Here is a 26,058-nt window from a genome sequence, read left to right as displayed (position 1 = left end):
TCAGTCTCTTGAGTAGTTGGGATTATAGGCACCCACCACCACGCCCAGCTAATTTTTGTGTTTTTTAGTAGAGATGGGGTTTCACCTTGTTGCCCAGGCTGGTCTCGAACTCCTAACCTCAAGTGATCTGCCCGCCTCAGCCTCACAAAGTGCAGGGATTACAGGCCTGAGCCACTACATCTGGCCCATTTAACTTTTCTTGACTTTGATTACCTCATTTGTAAAATGAGTGATTTGGCCTGAATCCGTAAAATCCATGATTGCTTTCAAATCTGCAATTCTATAATTCCAGACCATGAGGGAACAGTCAGGGTTTTTCCACTGGGAAAGAAAAACAGAAGATGGACCTGATAAGCATCTTGAAGGTAAGAATCTACTTGGTTTAGTGACTGATTGAAGGTAGAGCCCAAGATGAACTTTCAAAAAGACTTCTAAACTTCAACGCTGGGTGACAGAAAAAGGGCAACACTATCAGTTCAACAAAAATGAACTCAGCAAGATAAGGTCATTTTGGTTGAAGGACTTTTTAAAGTTTAATTTGGATGTGTTTTGTCTGCACACAAGGGAGTTGTGTTATACAACTCCTGGAGGCAGTATTTATATGGTATTCTAAGTAAATGGCTCCCCTTCCTATGGGAGGTATATAGTATACCACCTGCACAGCTGTAAACAAGCCTTCACTGTGGACATCCAGGTGGAAATGTCCAAAAGATAGTTGGATATGAGTCTGGTATTTGCAAAGGAGTATGTGTGGGAAATGTTGGCTTGGAGTTAAGGAGTTAGTGGTAGACAATATATAGAGGCTGTACATTGAGAAAAAGTACATGCTGTGACTAGAAGCAAGCCGTTAGCTGTAATCAAATGTGTGATTTAGTTGGATTATTTCAATAAAACTATACCCAACTATTATAAGTGTTTATTTTATAATAGTTTATTTTGTCTCATTCTGTACATAATGTTGTATAAAAATCAAGTATAGCCTAATTATAGATTCTTCATGCCTGTAAAAGTCAGATGATTCTAAAATTAGCAAGAAGTTATACATCTGTGGGCCAAGCAAGTGGTTGAAAAGTGATAAAATAAATTTATTGCCCAACAGATGCATCCAAAAGTTTTACTTTATAAAAAGAGATTAGGTTATAAAAATGGGCAAAGATTCAGAGTTTCTTTTCTTCACATAAGATGAAGAGCTCCTCCTAAATTGTATTTATTCTTGAGTATTCACTGCGCAAATTGCTGTCAGGAATCTTTCTGGTTGATGGTTAGTCTGTGTTTGCGATGTTTTATCTCTAGGAAGGATGCCAGTCTGAGGATGAGTTATAAGATACAAAAATGAAACCTACTAAAGAGAGGACCACCTGTGTTACTTTTGAGTCAATCCAACTGATATTCTTGCTAGGAGATACATGGTGTCACTAAATAACTAAAAAAAATTGAACAAAGCAGATATATCTGAACCTGTATTTTCTAATGTGCATCAACCTTCAAAGTCAAAGTGTAATCCTTTTGGAAGATTTGTTTACCATTGCTAGAGACTGAATGTTGGTGATCCCCAAAATTCATATGTTGAGATCCTAACCCCCAATGGGATGATATTAGGAAGTGTGGTCTTTGGTAGGTCATTGGGTCATGAAGTCAGAGCTTTCATGAATGGGATTGATGCCCTTATAAAAGAGACTCCAGAGAGCTCATTTGCCTCTCCCACCATGTGAAGACACAATAAGGCACCCTCTCTGAACTAGGAAGCAGGACTTCATCAGACACTGAATCTGCTGTTCCCTTGATCTTGATCTTGGACTTATCATCTAGAACTGTAAGAAATAAATTTCGGTTGTTTTAAGCTGCCCAGTCTATGGTATTCTGCTATAAAAGCCCAAACAGAGCAAGATACCCATCTACTCATTAGTTCATGAAATCTTTAGCTGCTGAGCTGATATATGAACTATGCAAGAAAATAAATGTTACATTATAAACACAACTTATTTCTGCCCAAACTTTATTATCCAGCTTAATCACATTTAAATCAATAGAATGACTTTTTGCTGGTTTCCAAAAATTCCCTCAAAGAATTAAAATTTACCACCATCACACAAAGACATAAGAATAATACAATGGATTTTGGGGATTTGTGAGAAAGGGTGGGAGAGGTGTGAGGGATAAAGGACTACACACTGGGTACAGTGTACACTGCTCTGGTGATAGGTGCACCAAAATCTCAGAACTCAACACTAAGGAAGTTATTCATGTAACCAAAACCACTTGTTCCTCAAAAACCTATTGAAATAGAAACAATCATGTTTAATGGTAGTGTAGCTATCCTAGGAAAAGACCAACCCATTTTTATCACTCTTTATCACTGGCCCATCACAGATGACAGCTTTCTATCTTATGGAATTATTTGCACAAAGTATATATAAGGATGTATATTTGCAGCATTACTTATAACAGTAAAAAAATAAAATGATACAGTCATCTAGTTAATGCCACTGAATTGTACACCTTGACGGTTAAATGACAAATTTTGTTATATATGTTTTGCCATATTAAAAATATAGTAAAGAAACTAGTGAATTGTATACTTTAAATGAGTTCATTGTATGGTATGTGAAATATGTTTCAATAAAGATATTTTTAATTCCCCCCAAAAATAAAATTTATCACCATTAAGAAGATTCAAAACAATTATTCTTAGACCACGAAGACATTCTTGAAGTTCTAAAAATTTTTGGAGCAATAAGAGTATAATAGAGTCAGACAAGATGACTCCTTTGAAAGATTGTTATGTTTATACTTAAATTTAGTCACATTATTTTGTCATAATGATTGTGTGGATTGGGAGGAAGAACCTGTAAGTTGTATCAGGCAGACCTGACTTCAATTATTCATTTTACCTCTTAAACAAGTGTATGACCAGCTGTATGTATGTGTCATCACTAAGACTGTTTCATCATCTAGTGAATTAGAGATGGTAATAATACTTACATCATAGATGTTTTGTGGGAATCAAATCAATGAAAAGTAATTAGCATAGTGTTAAATACACATCATTTGGATACCAGATTATTCTGAGGAGATTCTGTCAGTGAGTCAGTCTGTTCCTGGAGACTTCTCACTGATGCCAAGGACAGCTTCTTTTGTGAAAGATAGAAGTCCTGGAAAAGTGAAAATTATCATATGGTAGCTCATGCTTCATGATTGGTTCTTGGGAATGATGAAGACTAAGGGCCATCCACACAACTAGGTAAGAATCAATCCCTACTTATTCAGCCAGTGAAGAAACTTGATCTTATTCTTTATTTAATTCCAAAATGTAGTAAAGAAATATTTATATTGCTAATGAAGACAGGTGCTGTCTAAACCTTAACTGAATTCTCATTTAAGGAGGACCTTGATTAGGCCCTTCTACATCAGTAAGTTCCTCCTGCCTTCTTTACAATGATAAATAGCCCATTAAGTGTTCCTTCTGACAATGGCTTTCCTCATTTATAGCGTCTTATACATTCAAAGAGCTGACACCTCATCTTGTATATTAATTTGATACTAATTATATAGTCAGTCTAAGCCTTCCTTTCCATGGCTTCTTCCCCAAGCTGTCTTCTTCCTGAGGGCCAGTTAAGGACTCAATTGCTGAGCAGACCTGCTAGACCTCACTTCAAAAGGTTTGTTAATCTCCTTGGAATCACCTCTTTGAGCTCACTCCTCTTGCTTTTCATATTCAGATTGGACTGCATTAGTCTTCCTCATTGCTTTGTAAGGAAAAGAGAGAAAGTTGGGAGTGGGTGGAGAAAGAAAGACACAAGATGGGGAGGAAAGGAGGAGGAGGTGAAAGAAGGAGATTACATAAAGATGGAAAAATAAGAGTTGTAAATAGGAAGAAACCGTCACTGCCAGAAGTTAAAGTGAATGGTTTATAACCTTTTAGAGGTCAAGGACCTTCTTTAAGATTCTTTGAAAACAATAGCTTGCCTACCCAGAAATATGCTTATATGCACATACATAGAAAATTTCACCTCCCATTTCAGAGAGTATACATACCTCATAAAGTGCATCCATAAGCCCCAGGTCAGTAGTCTACAACAATGACCTCCCATCACAAAATTCAGTCACACCATTTCCAATTTATGTGACACTGATTTGAGAATCATTTTGTGAAAATATCTGACTTATCTTACAGTTGGTTGATTTCCTAGTGTTCTGCATGAGATCTTCCTCTGTCCCCACATTCTTTGGGCTTACCCATTTCCCAGGCTTCCACTGCCCTCTCTATGAGTAGTTAACCATTTTTTTCCCTCTTTAGGAAACTTATGAAAGTTACAAAACCTCTATCTACAAACACACACATACACGTTTATAGTCTCAGTTTGGCACTCAATCTTTTAAGCACTCATGTGCCACCCAAAGTTCATCCATGGATGCAAGATTTGGAACTACTGGATTAGAGGGAACTAAATGTTTATTTATTAAGTGGATTCAAGCATGTGGCATTTTTACTGGGTTCCTAAATCTGTTCCATTGGTTAATAGAAACAAGGTGCTTGCTTGTTTGTTTTTAAAAACTATGTAATCCAGTCTCAGATCTTCCTGGCTTTGAGCTTCATTATGGAAATCTTGATTAAACCCCCAATGTTATAAACGTTAGTGGCTCACATGGAGCTCCGAAGAGCCCGATATAGTCCCCTAGACTCTTCAGGGCACTGTGAGTGAGCAGTTAGGTACAGGCCTTGGTCCATTGTGCTCAATTGAAAACTAAGTCAACATGTCTTATTACTATGTTAAATTATGATGGAAAATCAATCTCTTTCCATTAAAAATAGTCTTTTCTGGGTTAACTGAGTTCCTTTGGATACTTCTCAGTGTTTTAGAATTCCATCTCACCACACCTACCTCCTTCCCCTCTAAGACAGAGAAGAGGCAACGAGTTGACATGGACATCTTTGTGTGGGTCTTTATTGGCTTCTACAGTAATTTCCTCAACAATGCCCTCCCCAGTCATTGGGAACTATTCTGACATTTGATGATGAAGTCCAGGACTTGTGAAATACAAGGTCTACGCTCTCAGCTCATCTAGGCCCAGAGTTATTCACCATTCTGCTGACTTAGACTCACCTCTTCCCTTGTCTGCCTTTCAGGCCCTCTGAATCTCAACCACATCCTCCATCCAGCCCCAGAGTTAGATCGTCCACCTGCAGCCCTTGCCGTAGCGTCAACTTGCTCCTCATGGCAGCAGCCCCATGGGAGACCTGCTGGCTATAAACATCCAGCTATTTTCTATATCCTCCACTGGGAGCATGTGAAAATATCTGGATACATTTATGCCAGGTAAAAGCTGAGGGAGACTTGGCCCTCTCTTTGCCTGGATCTGCCTTGCATCCATTTTTCTTCTGTTATGATTATCTCTTGTTGGTGAGGGGGCACTCAGAAAGGTGATTGTTTTAGTCTATTTTCTGTTACTCAGAGAAATTTATAAAGAAAAGACATCTATTTCTCATAGTTCTGGAGGCTGACAAGTCCAAGAGCATGGCACCAACATCTGATGCAGGTCATCCCATGGCAGAAGGACAGAAGGCTGAAGCAAACATGTGAGACAGAGGGAAGAAATCAGGTAAAACTCACTTTTATTACAAATTCAGTCTCGTGATAACTAACCCACTTCTGCAATAAGGGCATGAATCCATTCATGATGGATCTGCCATCACCTAATCATCTCTTAAAGGCCCCACATCAATTAAAAGTCAACATGAGTTTGGGAGCAGACAAACATTTAAACCACAACAGTGGTGTCCCAGAGTTCCAAAGACCAAATTTGGAATAATTCCACTTTGTTTTTTATTTTCCCCCTAAACCTGTTGGAAAATGTCCCCAGATTCCACACTTAAGATAATAGGGCGCGTGGTGTGGAGGGGGGCAGACTTATCTATGGACTCTTCCACTTCCTTCGTGGCCTCTTAACCCTTTCTTTTTTTCTCTCTCTCACCTCTCAGAATGCTACAGTTTTGTTTCTGGATAGTATACCCTTCACTTACATCATCTCGAGTTCTCCAAAACTAGTAAAACTCTAGAATGCCAACTGGCCAGGCTCCGGGCTTGCCTTCAATCTCTCTCTCTCTCTCTCTCTCTCTGTCTCTCTTTCTCTCTCTCCTGCAGCTTCACTGCAGTACAATTTACACACCATAAAATTCACCCATTTAAAATGTACAGTTCAATGACTTTTTAGTAAATTTGGTTGTGTAACTATCACTGTACTTTTGGTTTTTAAACATTTTCATTATCCCAATAAGATCATTCATGCCCATGTACAGTTAATCCACTTTCCTACCTCCAGACCCAGGCAACCACTCATCTACTTTTGTCTCTTCGTATTTGCCTATTGTGGACATTTTCTGTCAATGGAGTCATATAATCTATGTCGCTTTGTGTCTCGCTGATTTTACTTAGCATACTGTTTTTGAGGTTCATCTACATTATAGCAATTATCAATATTTCATTCCTTTTTGACACTGAATAATATTTCATCATATGACTATACCACATTTTGTTTATCCATTCATTTGCTGATGAATGCTTGGTTGCTTCCATCTTTTGGCTATTATGAGTAGTGTTGCTTTGAACATTTATGTAAAAGTTTTTGTTTGGATACCTGTTTTTAATCCTTTTGGGTGTATACCTAGGAATGGAATTGCAAGGTCATATGGTAATTCTATGTTTAACTTTTTGAGGAACTGCCAAACTGTTTTTCATAGTGACTACATCATTTTACATTTCTACCAACAGAGTATGAGGATTCCAATTTCTGCTCATTCTTACTAACACTGTTTCTTTTTTATTATAGCCATCCTGGTGGGTGTGACAGGCTTGGTTCTTGCTATACAAAAGGAATTTAGAAATCTCTGACTCCAAGACTGCTGTTTTCCTGAGAAGTTCTCAGGGAATTAAACACTTAATTTGATAATAAAATCCCAGTTAGGACTACTTGTTTTCTATATGGTGTTGTCCATTCATTGAGGTACTGAAACCTGCTAATTTACTGGCAGTGGTAATGGAGGGTGTCCTAAGGCAAAATGATTTAAGAAGAATGAAAATGGTTGAATGTTTAAAAATATTATTCATGATATATTTGCTTTTGGATATGGATTGGGGAGAGGGAAAGACCAAAATTGAATATGACTCATAAAGCAATTTGGGAACATGAATGGGAAAAGATATCAAAGGTTATTTGGCCAAATAGTGATTGTGGGAGTTGATGCCAACTGCATTAAGGAAAAAAGATGACCATCTGAAGGCAGCAAAAATATGCCCAATTAGAATTGGCCTAGAAGAACACTAAAATGAAGGTCATTTAACAAAGACCTCTGGAAAAAAAAAAAAAAGGGACGAAAAAGTTAAGTCAGCAGGATTGCTAGGAAGTAAGCACTAGAGCAAAGGTGCTGTGTAATCAAATAAGAGACAGACTTTTCTGAACCTGGTCAGATAGTAGCTAAGATCAATTTCTCAAAATACAGAACATTTGTTCTAGATATAGGAAGGGCAAGTAAGGTCTTATTAGAACAGAGAGAAATTTAAATTAAAACCACTGAAAAGATCAGGGAAAATGAAGCCTTACTGCTGTCTAAGATAGTGATTTGACCTATGGAAGCCAAAGCTCCTGAGTTCTCAAGAGACACACCTTCAAAAGATGATCCCAAAGCTTAGATCTAAGCCACTACATTTTTGAGGAAGCTACCTATCTAGGGAGACCAGCAGCACAGTATATAGTAAGCTTCTGGCTCAGGCACAGTTTTAAATCCTAGCTCTACCATTTACTAGCTATATTACCTTAGGCATTGCATTCATTCTTCCTGAGCCTCAGCAACCTCATTTGCAAAACATATATAATAATATTTACCCCACAGGGTTGTTAAGTGATTAAATTATGTAGCATCTGTAAAGCTTGCAGCATATGGCAGGCACTCAGTATATGATACCTCTTATTATTATTACTATTATTGGCTGTAACAACAATGCTTTTAAAAGGGAGATGAGAGATGTTAGTAACTGGATACCACTGGCATTACTGAATTTGGATTTTATACAGTTAACAGCTAATTTATACTCAATACAGACAAAACTAGCAGGGGCCTCATCTAGAAGATAACTAGCAGGACTTGGGCTTGAGATATCACAGAAAACGTTCATGGAAGGCAGTAGAAAGAATATTCATTATGGGTGAATTTTAAAAAGCTGTTTGATCTTCAGCAAATCATGACTTTCTCTTTGAGCCATGGTTGTGTTACTGGAAAAAAGGTGGCCTCAATTCAGACCCCAAGGGGGAGGTTCTTGGATCTCATGCAGGAATGAATTCAAGGCAAGTCACAGAGTACAGTGAGAAGATATAGCTTATTGAAAGTGACTCCATTACAGAGTAGGGTGTCCTCAGAAAGCAAGGAGAATATGCCACCTTTAAGTTTTTCATATATAGGGTCCTTGTCTATGCAAAGGCTAAATTAAGCTGTACTTATGTGTGAGTGAGCAGACAGGATAACAAAATTTATTATTCTATTGATTTAAAAAAAACTATCCTTGATGTTTTACTGTGTATGTACATCAAAACATCTTGAAAACATTGTTTTGGGTATTGGGACAACTGAACTTTCTGTTGTTGTAGGAGTTTGTCCTTGTAGGCCTTACCAAACTTTTTTATTTAGCTGTAAACATCTTAGGACCGTGGGGGGTGACCAGCAAGGAATGTGCCTTGATAGTCTCGAGATGGAGTCTTTTGGTTATTTATTTATTTATTTATTCATTCATTCATTCACTCTGAGACAGAGTCTCACTGTGTCACTTAGGCTGAAGTGCAGTGGCGCGATCTTGGCTTACTGCAACCTCCGCCTCCTGGGTTCAAGCGATTCTCCTGCCTCAGCCTCCCGAGTAGCTGGGATTACAGGCACCCACCAACACGTCTGGCTAATTTTTGTATTTTTAGTAGAGATGGGGTTTTACCATGTTGACCAGGCTGGTCTTAAACTCCTGACCTCAAGTGATCCACCCGCCTCGGCCTCCCAAAGTCCTGGGATTTACAGGCGTGAGCCACTGTGCCCAGCCGGAGTTGGTTTTAAAATGATGTCACTCTGGCTTTCCTAGGCTTCTGTTTCCCTAATAGTGGGTATATAAAAGTTATCCTGCAATTGCTTGTGGACAGTGCAAAGTGCCCACAAGCAAAGGTGTGGGGCAGGGCGCCATATAGGACACTCCTTGCTGTCTCTAACACATCCTAAGCCTGTTTCCACCTCAGGACTTGTTCACCTCTTATTCTCTCCGCCTGAAACTCTCTTCCCTAAGGTAACACATGAATTGCTCCCTCACTTCCTTCAGGCCTTTCCTCAAATGTCGCCATCTCAGTGATGTTTTCCCTGACCATCCTACTTAAGGGAACCCCTAGCACACCGTACTTCCCTTTCTTGCTTATTTCCTCCATATCACTTTTCTTCATCTAACATACTGTCTAATGTCAGCTCCACAAGGGCAGGATTTTTCTCTTTATGTCCACTGCTGTATCCTCCCTGCTCAAAACAGTGCCTGGCACAGTGTGGTGCTCAAAAAATATTTCTTGAAAGAATAAATGATTTTATTCCATTTCAATGCTGTCACATGCCCAGGATCAATGGTTTTAAAATTAGAACAAAGGAGATGGGGAAAGGAAATGAATGTGAAAAGAAGAGTGAGGCAAAGCCTACCACAGAGCTCCTTCCTTGATATGTTGCCTGCAGACCCCCTGATGAGGTTTATAGATCAGTGGAAATATAAAAAAGGAACAGTTGATTTCCAGTCACAAGAGGCTGATCAAGGAAGTCTGGTCCAAGTATGGTCCACCTTTTGAGGTGATGTCTCCTCTGGTTTACTCTCAAAGTAAAAGTAGCAGATTGGCAGCCAAAAGGATACAAATGCACTAGGGATGCATTTGTAAAGACACTAGGGATAACTAAACCACTGACCCTGAATGAAAGCACCGTCAAAGTTGGGAAGTAAATAATTTGTATAGACACTAGGGATGGCCAGGTGTGGTGGTTCATGCCTGTAATCCCAGCACTTTGGGAGGCTGAGGCAGGCGGATTACCCAAGGTCAAGAGTTCGAGATCAGCCTGGCCAACATGGTGAAACGCTGTCTCTACTAAAAATACAAAAATTAGCCAGGGTGGTGGCAGGCGCCTTTAATCCCAGCTACGTGGGAGGCTGAGGCAGGAGAATCGCTTGAACCCAGGAGGCGGAGGTTGCAGTGAGCCGAGATCGTGCCATTGCACTCCAGCCTGGGGGACAAGAGCGAGACTTCGTCTAAAAAAAAAAAAAAGACACCAGGGATGACTTGACTGCTGACGACCTCCCGTGTATCTCTCACAGTCATGCCTTAAGTTCTGTAGACTTGGCATCCCACACAGAAGGAAATCTCTACCAGGTTTGAGAGTTAAGAACTTTGGTTTCCTGTATTTTACACCCACCTCCCTCCCCCTTATTCAGCATCCAGAGACAACTCGTTTTACTACAGAAGGCAATAATTTCCCTATTCAGAATGTCATGTCACCAAGGCTCATGTTCTGTGCTGGGGCCTTGAAATTCTTGCTGTGTCAGCCTAAGAGTAGTCTCTATTTTTCTGTGCCTGAACTACAGGACCTAGTTTCCATTTTGGTCCTCACTGAGGCCTGCTCTGGTCAGGTCTGGCCATGGCCAACCACACCAGTCACAGGTGGTGTGTAATATCACATTGGCAGAGCATCAGAAGAAAGGCAGCACAGTCTCACAATACATGAAGAGTAGGCTTAAGAAGCAGGAGCCAAAATTGATGTAATGGAAGATAAAACTATCAACATGGTGATCCAATTGAGAAGTGTCATTATGCGAGATGAAAAGGTGAAAGAAGAGCCAGCAGAGTTCTTGGCTTTTGTTTGCAGGAGAAGATGATACTAAACAAAATTGATTCATAGAAATATAGACATCATAAAATGAAAGGACCATCTGGATGTTTGGGGAGCGTGTCAATAGGAAATTATAGGACTGATCTCGAATATCCTAGTGCCAGTTCTCAATTCATTGTGTCTTCATTTACAGCATTAGGCCTTCCAGTGGGGACCTCTGGCATGGCCCTTAGGAATTAGTCAGAATGCAGGATGCCACAAAAGAAGGGAAAGCTGAATATGACCAATACAGAATTATTGTATACTTTTGAGTTTCAGTGCTTTAAGTTTAAGAAAGTGGGAGATAGTTAATGGGGTTAGCTTCCAGCCCACCCACCAGTCCCTGTAGCAACAAAAGCTCATTAAGTGTCACACAAGATCCTTCTCAGCCAATGTTATGAAAGAGGAAAAAAAAAAACAAAACAAAAACAGCAAGCCAATGCACATAAAGAAAGTTTATAAGAGTCTTATTAAAATAGAGTGAAGGTATGAGTGTAAAGAACCAAAAAAAAGAAAAAAATCATAATTTAAGTGATGAAAAATGGTGGACACGTGAATAGGTGACTCATATCTTAGAGATGTGGTAGATTAAGTAGTGAAAGGATAACGGAAGAGTACTGGAGAGTACTGACTTAACTAGGAATTTATATACACTGCCTATGGGCTTATTATTGAGTTTGTTTCTGGGGAATTTACAAATATAAGTTTTTATAATAAAGGAAAAGATGTCCTTTCCTATAGTCATAGTTTTAAGCAGTGAACCAGGAACCAGAGACATGGTTTTAAATCACTGATTCCGATGAAAGCAGTGTCAAAATTGGGAGGTAAATCTGGTTAGGTTAAGATTCTTTTTGGTTTTCTCTATATTTTCTTATGAGTATGTGGTGCTGAAAGGGACATGGCGGGCAATGGAAGCAGGAGGGCTGGCTTTCTTAGACACCCTGTCCCTGGGATTAATTTCATATGCAAAAAAAAATTCCAAATCAAACAGTTACATGGAATGTACTGAAATGCAGAGAAAACTGTTAATCAGCAATAAAAAATAATGAAAGTAATTTTTAGAAACAACATTGTTTTCAACAACAGTATGGTGTGAGGGAAGAACATTGCCTGGGAATCTAAGCCAGTTCTATTCTGAGGTCTGTCACTGCCACGCACAGCAGAGGACCAACATACAACGCCCCTCCTGAGCCTAAAAGGCCATGACAAGATCAAAATAAAGGGAAACCTGTATTCCCACAGAATCCAGAGATGGGAGCCATCCAAATGACAAAGACTTTGCATGATTCCAGCACAAATATCCTACTTGTTGCCTAGTGATATTACGAGTGAAGTATCCCTATTCCCACTTTATTAGGAATCTTACACTGTTGATTTTCCCTCTTCCCTGAATCTTCCATTTTCCCTTGTTTTTTGGCTCATTTCCATTGCCATTTAAAGTGACTCTAGATTCTCTCATCTTAATAAACGCTGACAGGATCCCAAATGCCTCTTCCATATCACTGCAATGTTCAGCATGAAAGAAAGATGGTGCAGATATAAGATAAATCTAAGATAAATGAGGTTAAGTAAAAACCTTGTAGTACTAAATCTGAATGTGCAAGTAAAGTTCCTATTATCCAAACTGAAGAACTGAAGAAAGGAAAGACTTCCTGTTCCTTCATTATAGTCCCAAGCTCCAAGCAGTGACCAAAGAACCACTGGTATGATTTTGTTATATATATATATATATATATATATATTTGACATAGGCTCATGCTCTGTCACCCAGGCTGGAGTCCAGTGGTGCAATCATGGCCCACTGAAGCCTCTAGTTCCCAGACTCAAGCAATCCTCCTACGTCAGCCTCCTGAGTAGCTGGGACTACAGGCGTGTGCCACCATGTTTGGCTAATTTTTCTTTTTCTTTTTTCTTTTTTTTTTTTCACAATGTGAGCTGGGCTAATCTTGAACTCCTGGGCTCAAGAGATCCACCTACCTCAGCCTCCAGAGCTGGGGCTATAGGTATGAGGCACCATACCTGGCCAGTATGGTTTTAAGCCAGTGAAAGTAGCATCTATGTTGGAAGGTGGAGCTGGTTAGATTTGCACGATTCTTAGTTTCCTCTGTATTTTCCTATGTTTCTTTTGTGATTCAAGGTACATTTTCTTTGACTGTGATTAAGGATTGTGTGGTTCATGGGAATATAAAGTAATGAGACCTGTTTTCCCGTAAGACAGATACATTCACTGAGGAGTTTATATGCTTTGCTCTGAGATAATATTTGTACAACAAAAAACCTGAAGTGGTCCCCAAAGTGTCAATATTTTAGTCTGTGCCAAATAAGATAGCTGAATAAACATAACTGAAGTAACCAAATACTGCCAATTTTATAGCAGCATACAGGCATGTCCTGATTGTGGAGAATAACAGGTATATTCTGTTATTTACTGTTATTAAACGCTAATAACTGCAAACCTACTCTTTTACTTGGAAATCAAAAGTATGTGTCTATGTCTAGATATTTGAGTTTAGAATTATCTCCCAGTTAGGTCTTTAATAATGATCACTCTAAATCCTTATGTCATGCTATCTCCATCCTCAAGTGTAACTAAATCACAGGCACATTTTTCATAATTAACCACATTTGAAAATCCTGATGCAGAGCAGATAACATATATTCCTGTTGACAAAATATCAGGTACAATATAGATCAGAAATATACATTCCCAGATTTTATCCCAGAAAATACATGAACTCAAGATGGAGAGCTACCACTTCAGGATTTTTTTTTTTTCTAATTGTCTTTGCAAAGATTGTATGATGTATGATGAAAAGTTGAAATGTAGTGTAATCTACATTATAATGTATAGTTTCCTCTTTAAGAAGCAGTTTATACATTGGCAACTGGGGATAGCTATCATAAGTTAGAGTTCAGTATGTGTGAAAGAGAATTAGAAAAAAATACTAAACTTATGTGACTGAATCACTTCCACAAAAATTTGGAACAGCCTTGATTAAACAAGAATGAACCAAAACTATAAAAAGTGAACTCAGAGACTTGAAAGTGGAGATTTGTAAAGGCCAGAACTAAATAATTATTATTGTGTCTTGATGCAGTCGCTAAGAATTTTATTGTGTATAATTTTTACTTCAGTGTTGAACAGTCATTGTGATAGGAAGAACTTCAGTTCTCAACACTTTTGCTTCATCAACGATGAAATAAAACAAAGTTTGTGCTATCTTGGTTTTTGGTTATAATAAAACTATTCAAACAGTTTTTATATGTTTATTATTTTCCATCTATTTTTCTGCATGCTCCTCTGTTCATATGATACTGCCTCAGTCAGGCTCGGTGAAATCAGTGAACTGGCCAGGTCAACAAGGCCTAGAACTGGACCAAACACAGGAGGATAATTCAGGAAGGTAGAGAGGAACATCAGGAAGATGAGGTAGTAAATTACAGGAACTCAGCCACAGACATTAAAGTTAACATACAACACTCCCATCTCTAGGACTCTGATTTTGGACGAGTCATGGCGAGACTCTAGTTCTGTAGAAACTGAATGTCAAGCAGAAACTCGTACATAAAAGAAAGAATATCTGTGGGAACTGGAGTGCAACTCAAGCGGATTTATTAATAGCAACCAGATCAGAGTGCTATTACCAGAACAAAGTGCAGAAATAGTGCAGGGCCATCAAACAGGTTGACTTTTATAGAGAATGGATGATAGGTAGAGTTTCTTATGTTTTCACTGCCTGTGACCTGATTTTTACCAGAACTTGGAGCAAGGCTAATCCTACCAATAGGATTACGTGGCCCTGATTACAGTGTTGGAGGCCTGCTAGGCAGAATTAGGCAGATCATTGTTCACTAAATAAATTATAGTTTGTTTAAGTTTAGTACAGGAGTTGCAAACTATGACCTACTGCTTGTTTTTGTATGGCCCATGAGCTAAGAATGATTTGTACATGTTTAAGTTGCTAAAAAAAAAATAAAAATGAATAATATTTTGTGACATGTGAAAATTTTATGAAATTCAATTTCAAGGTCCATAAATAAAGACTTATTGGAACACAGCCATGCGTATCTGTTTTCATATTGAATATGGCTACGTTCATGCTATAATGGCAGAGGTGAGTACTTGTGACCAACACCCTATGGTCTGGAGAGCCTTAAATATGTACTGTCCAGACCTGTACAGAAAAAGTTTGCCTAACTTGGTTTAGTGTATAAAGTCGGTGGATATACAGAAATTTCATAGCACTATATTTAGGGCCTGATCATGTTTAATTCTTTAAGAAGTTGCATACAACTCAGGGTAGAAATAAAAACCATAGCAATTGATGAGTATGATGTTTTGTGACTAAGAATTGACAAAGAGAAGAATTAAGTGAAACAAAGTATAATAGGTAGCCTTTCCTAGCCCTGCTCTGACAGAGGCTAGGACTATTCTGCCTCCTACATCGAGTGGGCCAAATCCTGCCTACAACCAGCAGGATACTAGGCATTCTCTCCTGATGGTGGGCATGATAAAATAGACATGATCCCCCAGGCACCTTTATCTCTGTTGTGTGTTCACTGAACTGCCGCCTCTTCTCTGACCACCCATCCCCCTCTAGTGTTGGGTTACCTTCTGTGATTGACTTTTTGCCTTAGTTTTCTTATTAGGGTTCTCATTCCCACTTTGAGGCTAGAACTAATCCTCATTTCCAGCCTGATTGACTAGGACCCTGATTCTCTAAGAAATCCTTCCTACTCCCATTGCCCCTGGGAGCTGGATCCTGTTTTGTATAGCTTCCTCCTTTAGCTGGCACTTTGCTGTAATCCAAATAGACCATCTGGGATCAGTTCTTGGCAGCAAATGTTTGGTTCTACTGCTTTCCCTTACCCAACTCCAGGACTTGATCAACCTTTGAATAAAGCCCATTTGTCTCATCCTTTGAACTTTGATTTGACATGCCAAATGCAACCTTTTTTTCTTTTTTTAAATGTTGTGACAGGGTCTTGATCTGTCACCCAGGTTGGAGTGCAGTGGTGTGATTTCAGCTCACTGCAGCCTCAACTTCCTGGGCTCAAGCAATCCTCCCACCTCAGCCTCCCAAGTATCTGGGAGTACAGTCATGTGGCACAACGCCCAGACAATTTTTAAATTTTTTATAGAGGTGGGATCTCGCTATGTTGTACTGGCTGGTCTCAAACTCCTGGCCTTAAACATTCCTCCTGCCTTAGCCTCCCAAAGTGCTGGGATTACAGGTGTAAGCCACTGCACCTGGCCCCAAACACAATCTTGAAGGTACATTCCTACAACCAAGTTAGTCCATGAAATTTCAATCCAGCCTTTTCTAAGATTCTGTCCTACTCCTTTCCTCTTCTTCCTTTTGCTGAGGTCCCAGCATGCATCATGGTCTAGTATACATTTATTATACTAACCAACAGATCATAGACAATTAGAGCTGGAAGGAATCTTACAAGTTATAGATGAGAAGACCAATTTAGAGGTCCACAAAGGGGAATATACATATCAGTTCATAACAAACAAGGAATAAGTAGACCCACATCCTCCAAGAAGTGCCTTGGAAATAAAAGTTAACTAGTTAACTGCCTTCAATGAGTCAATTTTGAATTTATTTATTTTTGACCCATCATAAAGAAAAGCCAAAAAACAAAAGCGGGAAAAATCAAAATGACTGTAATAAGTCTGTCCAAAAAAGGAAAAGGAGAAAGAGAAGGAGGAAACCCATAATTTGAGGCTATATGTAAATAGAATTAGTTTTGCCAAGATGTCTCATTGTCTACCACTCCAATTCCCCTTTCCATTTCTGACAGTTGTCTCTTGGATTCTGTGTGACTACTTTAATGCCTAAATCTTTACAAGGAGAATCTCCAAATAAAATCTCAAATTATACTTGCTTGGTTACATTTGATTTAATGATCTGAACGGCACAAGTACTGGCCAACCAAAAAGGAATGAAAGGAGCACTGCGGCACTTATGGCAATTTCGCAAGGGAATCAGATAAATATCCCTTGCTATCATGGGAAAACAGTGGTGGAGTTAGGGTGGGAGTGGGGATTTGTATAGAGTCTTCCCTGGCTAATTACTCAGAATTATTTCCCTGTAGAGGCAGTGTCCATCTTTTGCATGTGGCTGCTGAAGCGAATCACAGCATAGCAGGTCCAATCAGTTAAGCAATCTTAATGATCAATGCATTTTCCCTCTGCGTTCATTCTGCTGTGAACTAGATCGTGAAGATCGCTACATCAATTTAATCAACCATGCCTCAAGATTCAATGTAGCTATTGCATGTAGATTTTTAAAATGTTTGTTGCAACAACTCATGCCTCTCCCTGTCACTTATTAATATATTAAAAATTTAATAGCTCTCGACTGGCTAGAGTAGAATACATTTATATTATCCAGCACATAGTAAGCCTAATAAATATTTGTTGATAGCATTTAATGACTAACTCTACAAGTCATAATAGGATAATATAGACATTCATTTGGAAGTAGAGTATGCCTTAGATTAGGCCAGTGGTTCTTAACAGGAATGATTTTGCTACCTGCTACCAGGGGACATTTAGCAATGTCTGGAGACATTTTTGGTTGTCACAACTAAGAATGGCACTGTTTTCTGGCATTGATTGGGTAGAGGCCAGGGATGCTGCTATATATCCTAGAAAGCACTAAATGTACTAGACATCCCCTTTAAAAGAATTATCCTGTTCAAAATGTCAAGAGTCTGAGACTGAGAAATCCCAGATTAGGCAGATAATAGACACTGAGAAGTTTGACTTTTTAAAAGTAGATGAGGAGGAGTGAATGGGCAGAGCTCAGAGGAATTTAGGACAATAAAACTACTTATGGCAATACAATGGTAGATACATGTCATTGTACATTTGCCAAAATCCATAGAATGCACAGTACCAAGAGTGAACGCAAATGTACACTATGGGACTCTGGGTGGTCATGATGCCTCAATGTTGGTTCGTTGATTTTAATGAATGTACCACTCTGGTGCCAGATGTTGACAGTTGGGGAGGCTGCGCATGTTGTAGTGGGCAGGAGGTATATGGGAACTTTGTACTTGCTGCTCACTTTTGCTGTGGACCTCAAACTGCTCTACAAATAAACCCCTGTTAAAAAAAGGAGATGAAGGTTCCCTTACATCAACTGTTTAAGAGTCAGTCTGTAAGAAGCAACAACCTCTCCTCTTCATCTCTGTCATCTGCTAGGTAGCTGTGAAGCAGAAACCAAGCACATGCCCAAGCAGTGTTTGCAGACCTGGAATCCATGGTCATTGACGAAGTTCGCTCTGGCACATACCATGAGCTCTTCCAATCTGAGCATCTCATTATGGGCAAGGAAGATGCTGCCAATAACTATGCCCGAGGGCACCATTGGCAAGGAGATCATTGATCTCATGTTGGGCCAAATTCATAAATTGGCCAACCTGTGCACAGGTCTTCGGGGCTTCTTGGTTTTCACAGCTTTGTCAGGGGAACTGGTTCTGGGTTCACCTCCTTGCTCATGGAATGTCTCTCTGTTGACTATGGTAAGAAATCCAAGCTGGAGTTCTCCATTTACCCAGCCCCTCAGGTTTCCACACCTGCGCCAGAGCCCTACAACTCCACTCTAACCACCCACATCATCCTGGAGCACTCTGGTTATGCTTTCATGATAGACAGTGAGGCCATTTATAGCATCTGTTATGGAAACCTTGATATTAAGCACCCAACCTACACTAACCTGAATAGATTCATAGGTCAAATTGTGTCCTCCGTCACTGCTTCCCTGAGATTTGATGGAACCCTAAATATTGATCTGACAGAACTGCAGACCCATCTGGTGTCCTATCCCTGCATCCACTTCTCTCTGGGCAGCTACCTCTGATATGGTTTGGCTCTGTGTCCCCACCCAGATTTCATTTTGTAGCTACCATAATTCCCATGTGTTATGGGAAAGACCTGGTGGAAGATGATTAAATCATGGGGGTGGGTCTTTCCAGTGCTGTTCTCATGATAGTGAATAACTCTCACAAGATCTGATGGCTTTTAGAAACTGGAGTTTCTCTGCACAAGCTCTCTCTTTGCCTGCTGCCATCTGTGTAAGATATGACTTGTTCTTCCTTGCCTTCCACCATGATTGTGAGGCCCTCCCCAGCCATGTGGAGCTGTAAGTCCAATAAACCTCTTGCTTTTGTAAATTGCCCAGCCTTGGGTATGTATGTCTTTATCAGCAGTATGAAAACAAACTAATACACCCTCATCATCTCTACTGAGAAAGCCTACCATAGACAGCTTTCTGTAGCAGAGATTACCAATGCTTTCTTTGAGCAAGCCAACCAGGCGGTGAAACATGACCCTTCCTATGGTAAATACATGGCTTGCTGCCTGTTGTACCATAATGATGTGGTTCCAAAAGATGTCAGTGCTGCCATTGCCACCATCAAGATTGAGTGTACCATCTAGTCTGTGGATTGGTGCCCCACTGGCTTCAAGGTGGCATTAATTACTAGCCTCCCACTGTGGTGCCTGGCAAAGACCTGACTGAGATAGAGAGCTATGTGCATGTTGGGCAACAACACAGCCATTGCTGAGGCTTGGGCTCACTTGGACCACAAGTTTGACCTGATGTATTCCAAACATGTCTTTGTTCACTGGTAAGTGGGTAAGGAAATGGAGGAAGGAGAGTTTTCTGAGGCCCGTGAGGACAAGGCTGCCCTTGAGATGGATTATGAGGATGTTGGTGTGGAGTCTGTTGAAAAAGAGGGTGAAGAAGAAGAATACTAGAGTTAACACAGCAGAGGCAGGAGAATCGCTTGAACCTTGGAGGCAGAGGTTGCAGTGATTCAAGATTGCGCCCTTGTACTCCAGCCTGGGGCAACAAGAGCAAAACTCCGTCTCAAAAAATAAAAAACAAAAAACAAAAAAACAAAAACCAAAAAAGAAACCAGCACAGATGCTGCTTTCACAGGGAAGCTTATTCTGTTTTAAACATTGAAAAATTGTGGTCTGAAGAGTTAATTTGTATGCAGCAGTGTATGCTCTCATATACAATTACTGACTTAGGCTTTAAAACATGTATGCTGTATTACAGAGTGAAGCTGTTCATTTCTGTGATGGATTTTAAATAAAGTATTGCTTGTCTTTTTTTAAAAAAAGTATATGAAGTAGTTGGAGATAGAGTTTTGGTTTTCAAAAATTAGTTTGTCTTCATTCTAAAATATTTTGGAGAAAACTGAAGACATGTTGAAATATTTACCTTATGTTTCAAAATGGCATATGTCATGTGACATATTTTCTTTAACTTTTCTTTCCATGTAGTTTTTTTTAAAGTCATTTTCATTAACCACCTTAATTACAACCAATTTCAAATTGCACTTGTGGTACTCTCAACATGTATGATTGTCCCACTTCTAAGCAGGTTTAAGGAGACCCTGCTTGCAATTTTCGTCCTTTACTAGTAGCAAGGGAGAGCTGAAAAGGAGCTTTCAATAGGCTGTGTTTTACAATGTATGTAGAGCAATGACAAATTCACTTAAATCCAGTATCAGGTTCTAAAAATATCTGTGATGCAGGGAGGGAAAGAAATAGTTCTGGTAAAAGATACTTCAGTCTGCTGCCTGCTAAATATACTGGGAACAATACTGTGTACTATCTGCCATAGCCAAAATTCCATTCACAAAGTGAAGAGTAGCATGATCTACAAAAGTCATTTCCAATAGACCAGTAATAGCCTCAAGGATATGAAAAACTTCAAACGATCTTATTTTTAGCATACACTTTTTGAATTAGTGAATGATGTTTAATAATAAACATTTTTAACATTCGCTAGTGTTTTTCCTATTTTTTCTTTTGTCAGCCTTCTGTAGTTAAACATAAGGTACTGTGACAACAAAGTGCCAAGATTATAAACCCACGAAAATGCAGAAAATTCGCCAAACTCTTTAAGAGTAATAGTGCATATCTCAAGCTTTATGTCTAACCTATTAAAATGATGAGGAAATAGTTTATCCAAGAATCAACATTATTTACCACATAGCATTTAGACCTGTAAGCTATTATCATAGCCCATATATCATTGTGACTTTTATGAAAAGATAAGATTTTTAGCTTTTCATTTTGCCAAGTTCAAATCCCTAACCTAATATTTCATTTCCAGGTATTTTTTTCAGTACCTAGAACTATAGTCTATTATCACAGATATACTTTATGAATAAGTAAAGCTTTACTTCCTCCACTGAACTCCTCAAGGCCAGGAGCCATGTTTTATTCATCCAATATCATGATGTTTACCTAGTGTACTTCCCTGGCACCACAGAAGGTGACCAATAAATATATATTGAGTTTTATTGACTACATGAATATTAGCTACTTTTAATTGTTGATATGTGAAAAATGAGATTTCAGGTAGTTACACTAAATACACCTTATTCTTGGTTTCACTTAAATTTCATGTTTAGTTTAGATTTTCAGGAAACAAGAAAATAAACAATTTTCTCAAATATAAGTAAAAGTTCCTAACCTATGCTCTGCAGATTTTTTTATTTGAAAAAAAAGTTTGATGAAGGGTAGAGATAACCTAAGATTTTTACCATATTAATTATTAGATAGCTAGCAGCACAGTAACTTCATCAATGTGAAGCCTATGCAGGATCTGTAAACTCATGCTATATTACCCAATACTTCTCTAACTTAGTACTACATGATTATCAAGATTATCCCATTCACCTATCTAATGTCAATCCAGTTTCTTCAGTTATTTCTGATAAGACCACCAAGGTCAGCTGGAATTGCCATTCTCGTGTCTCAGCCTCCAGGTAGATGGGATTACAGGTGCCCGCCACTATGCCTGGCCAATGTTTTGTATTTTTAGTAGAGATGGGGTTTCACCATGTTGGCCAGGCTAGTCTTGAACTTCTGGCTTCAAGTGATCCGCCCACCTCAGCCTCCCAAAGTGCTGGGATTACAGGCATGAGCCACCACACCCAGCCAAGAGCTTTAATTTCTAAAGTGATGTAGGGAAAATACATTTTCCTTTACTGAGCTAGAATGTGGCATATGTTTACAATTCCATGCCTTTTAGGGAGTTAATACCACAGTCTGATGTACAATTTAAAACCTCAATGACAGCTGAGCAAAAGCCACTCAAGACAGAGAATCATAAGTTCTAACTTCACTCACATTTCCAACTTACTGTATGATACAGAATCTTATTTTTCTTTCCTTAGCTGTGGAAGGAGGAAAACCCTGAACTAGTTTTCCACAAATGCTATCAGAAGTGAGATTGATAGCAATTCTCTAATTTTAATTCATAGGGAACAGAGTATCAGTGGATCCTGTGTTCTCACCCTTTCTTTCAGAGGTATAAAAGAAACTTGATCTGAAAGCTGAAAGTAGATACACAAAGATCGATCAACCAAAACTTAAATACCTGATCTACAACAACAAAGAAGTTGAGTATTATTCACTTGAGAGTAATTGCAGCTTCTCCCTGAATGGAGACATTTGCAGTTATATTTCATGGAGACAGTGCAAGGTTTGTTTCTTTTAATTCAGTGATCCTTAAATTTTAGTTGTGCATAATAATCAGTCAGGAATTTATTATAATGCAGAGATTCCAGGTCCCTACCTCTGAAGATTCTGATACAGAACCAGTATTTAAAATTGGGAGCTAGCTCTGTCCTCAAAAGGAGACTTTTAAGTGTTTTTTTCCAAAAATCGAGACACAATTCATATACCATACAAATTCACCCATTTAAAATGTACAATTCAAATTTTTTAGTATATTCACAGTGTTATGCAACCATCATCACAATCTAATTTGGAATATTTTCATCATCTCAAAAAGAATACCCATACCCATTATCAATCACTTTCATCCCCATGCCACACTCCCCATTCAGACTCTGGCAAACGTTAATCTGCTTTCTGTCTCTTTAGATTTGCCTATTGTGGACATTTCTTATAAATGAGATCACACAATATGTAGCCTTTTATGTCTGGCTTCTTTCACTTACCATAGTGCTTTCAAGTATCGTCCATGTTGTATAGATGTATCAGTACTTAATTCCTTTTCAGTGACAAATAATACTCCATTGTATGGATATGGCACGTTTTATTTATCCATTCATCCACTGATGGGCTTTTGGGTTGTTTCCACTTTTTTGACTATTATGAGAAAGCTCTTATGCACATTTGTGTTCAAGTTTCTGTGTGGACATTGTTCCTAAGAGTGTGTGTGTGTGTGTGTGTGTGTGTGTGTGTGTGTGTGTAACTAGAGGGCTTATTAAATTGAGGGAACATCTCTAGTCAAATGCTTTTGTAAGTAGCTGTTGGTGAGCTGTAAGAAAATGATGACCAGAGTAACCCACTGAAGTACTGGCTAGTGACCTGTGAGGGTTAAAGGCTTTCAGGGGAGCTTTGATCATAGAATAGCTAGCGTTCTGTGGCGGCTGGAAAAAACAAAACAGAGATCAAAGAGAAAGAATGCAACATTCAACTCTCATGGATATAAAAATATAGAAATGAGTGACTGTAAGAAGCAAAACAGACCTCCACCTAAAGTCTGATCTCATCTGCCTTCTGACATCGTCAATAGCATGGTTTATTATAGTGAGTTTAAAGCAATGGTTGCAAAATCAAAATGCTGTTAACCAGTTTATTGTGTTAAAGAAAAAAATCAAAACACTTAAGAGGAAACTGATTCCTTAGAACAAGAAATGAACCTAAATATAAAGAAATAAGCAGAGAAATGCTGTTATGTTTCTTTTCTCCCTACATATCCTGAAAATCCAGTGTGCAATACAAAGTCTAAGCCACACTGTGCCGTTTGTTCACATCTGCCTTTCAGCTCTTCCTTGTGTCATATGTGAAGCTTATGCACAACTCTCTGGGTCAAACCATGCCTAGTTATTCAACCTTGTAAACAACCCCTTAAGTGTTCGAATGGATTAAATCTATGATGAAAGTCCAAATATCGTCCACAAAGATTTCACTACCAAAATGATCTAATCACCAGAACATAGACTTCATTATTTTTCCTATAATTAAAAAAACATGATAGTGAATTTGATTTATCAGAATCTTGTTCAACCATGTTTCATAAATAGCTGCAAAATCCATCATCTTTAATTAACTCTTTCTCCTAACTGCCTTAACCTATTGCAAGACAACAAGCAGGATTAACTGCAAATAAACTGATTTAATTGCAGAAAAATATTAATTTTTAAAAATCTCTCATTTTAAATAATATTGGCTAATCCTTAGGTTATCTCCAATACTTGATATAGAGTTCTTTAATAGACAAAAGTAGGCTATGGGGATCTTTTCTCGATTTATGAGAAATTAGTAATAAGGAAGAAAATAGCTCTGTTGATTTATCAATCTAATGATCAGCAGCACTGATTACCAAAGGAGACTAAAACATGATCTTTGCCCCCAAAGAGTCAATTCTCTTGCTGAGAAAAGCAAGACATACGCAGGAAAGAATTTGAGAATACCATAATATATTACGTTATTTCTGCCAAAAAATTCAGACATAGGAGAGATAAACGTGGGCTCAAATAGTTAAAGATGACATCATGGATAAAGTAAGACTTAATCTGGGTCTGAAGTTTGGGGAGGATTTGATCAGAATAAGGGAAGAGTATTTCTGGCATGGGCAACCGCATGAACAAAGGCTGAGTTGAAAGATTTAAAATAATGTGAAGTGGAGGACACATGCTTAGGAACAAATGAGAAGCAAGGCTGTATACATTGGACAGGGCAGATTATGGTGAGTCATGTAAGTTAGGCAGATACCCAGAAGATGCTCCTGCCAAAACTGACAATGTCTTACCAGAGTTGGGTATGTCCAGCTTAATTTTATTCAAAGAGAGCTGCCTCCTGACTCACTATTCACTTGGTGGAGACCAAGAGTGGGGGCATGGAGAAATGGTTGACAATGTGGCCAAGTCATTTCAAGGACTCATTGCCAAGTGCCTACTATGTGCATTACAGACAATGGTTTGGATGCATCATGAATTATAAGAATGAACAAGTGAGAATTCTAGACATCATGAAATTTATAGTGTAGACATGCACATTACTATGATACCAGAAAGAAAGTAATGAATGTATTAAGTATAACATACAGAACAGGCACAGAATGAGCATCGACTCTACCTAACAGAAGAAGTGACATTTTAACTCAATATTAAAAATATTAGGCTTTTCATACTGATAGGGGAGTGAATCTGCTCAAGGTAGAGGAACCAACAGGGGCAATGAAACTAAGCAGGATGCGTTCTGGAAAAGGCAAGAAGTTCAGCAAGTCAGGAAAGTAGAATATAGGGAAGAACAGTATGGGGTTGTGATAAAGCTGAAAAGCTGGTTAGGGCCAGAAGGAAGGAAAAAGGTCAGAAACGGGAGTTTGGACTTAGCAGATGATTTGTAGCCACTGTAAGTTCTTGAGGGGATAGTGAATTGTTTTTCTGTCATATTTATTGAGTCTACTGTGTGAAAAGCCCTTGGCCATGAAAGGAGTGTGTATGGGTGATGAGTCTGGTGGCAGTATACCAGACAATCTGAAAGTGGATGATACTGAGATCAGGAAAGTCAACTAGCAAGAAATCCAATGCAGTAATATAAGAGTAAAAAGAAGAGGGTAGAAAAAATAAAGGGGGAAATTAGAGAAAAAAATCAATAGATGGGATCATTTCTAGGGAAAAGGTAACACTTGCTGGGTAATTGCACCCAGAGTATAAAGTAGTTAGTGGAGCTAGAGATGCCTGATATCTGGATCCCCAGTGATTAAGAGACTCTTGGTTACAATTTTGGCAAATACAGAAGTTGTGTTGTAGGAATAAACTGAATGGGTATGGTCGAGTGCCATGGTTTTTGATTATAGTTCGTTTGAGGTATCAGGTAATTGGTACTCCATTGCATTGCTCAGACTGAAACGTGAATCTGGGAGACATTTGGAGTCATGAGATTAAATGAATTTCTGGAGAATGGGAGAAGGAAGGAAACAATAATTTTTGAATATTTGTTATATTCTAGACACTGAATGTGGAGATAAAATACAGTGAAGAACAGAGTCTTCGAGGAAAGTCCAAAATTAAGGGACAGGAAAGGAATCAGCAAACAAGGACTAGAAATTCTCAAAAAAAGT

General features: G+C 38.8%; 1 pseudogene; it reads left to right on the top strand.

The window, feature by feature from the left end:
• The first annotated feature begins 295 nt into the window (after positions 1-295).
• LOC102138882 (tubulin alpha-1A chain-like) lies at positions 296-19,836 on the top strand (annotated as a pseudogene).
• The last annotated feature ends 6,222 nt before the right edge of the window (positions 19,837-26,058 follow it).

The sequence above is a fragment of the Macaca fascicularis genome, chromosome X (genome assembly GCF_037993035.2).
Source record: "Macaca fascicularis isolate 582-1 chromosome X, T2T-MFA8v1.1".
NCBI classification, from domain to species: Eukaryota; Metazoa; Chordata; class Mammalia; order Primates; family Cercopithecidae; genus Macaca; species Macaca fascicularis.
Note: the sequence above shows the minus strand (reverse complement) of the source record. Positions and strands in the feature narration are given on the sequence as shown.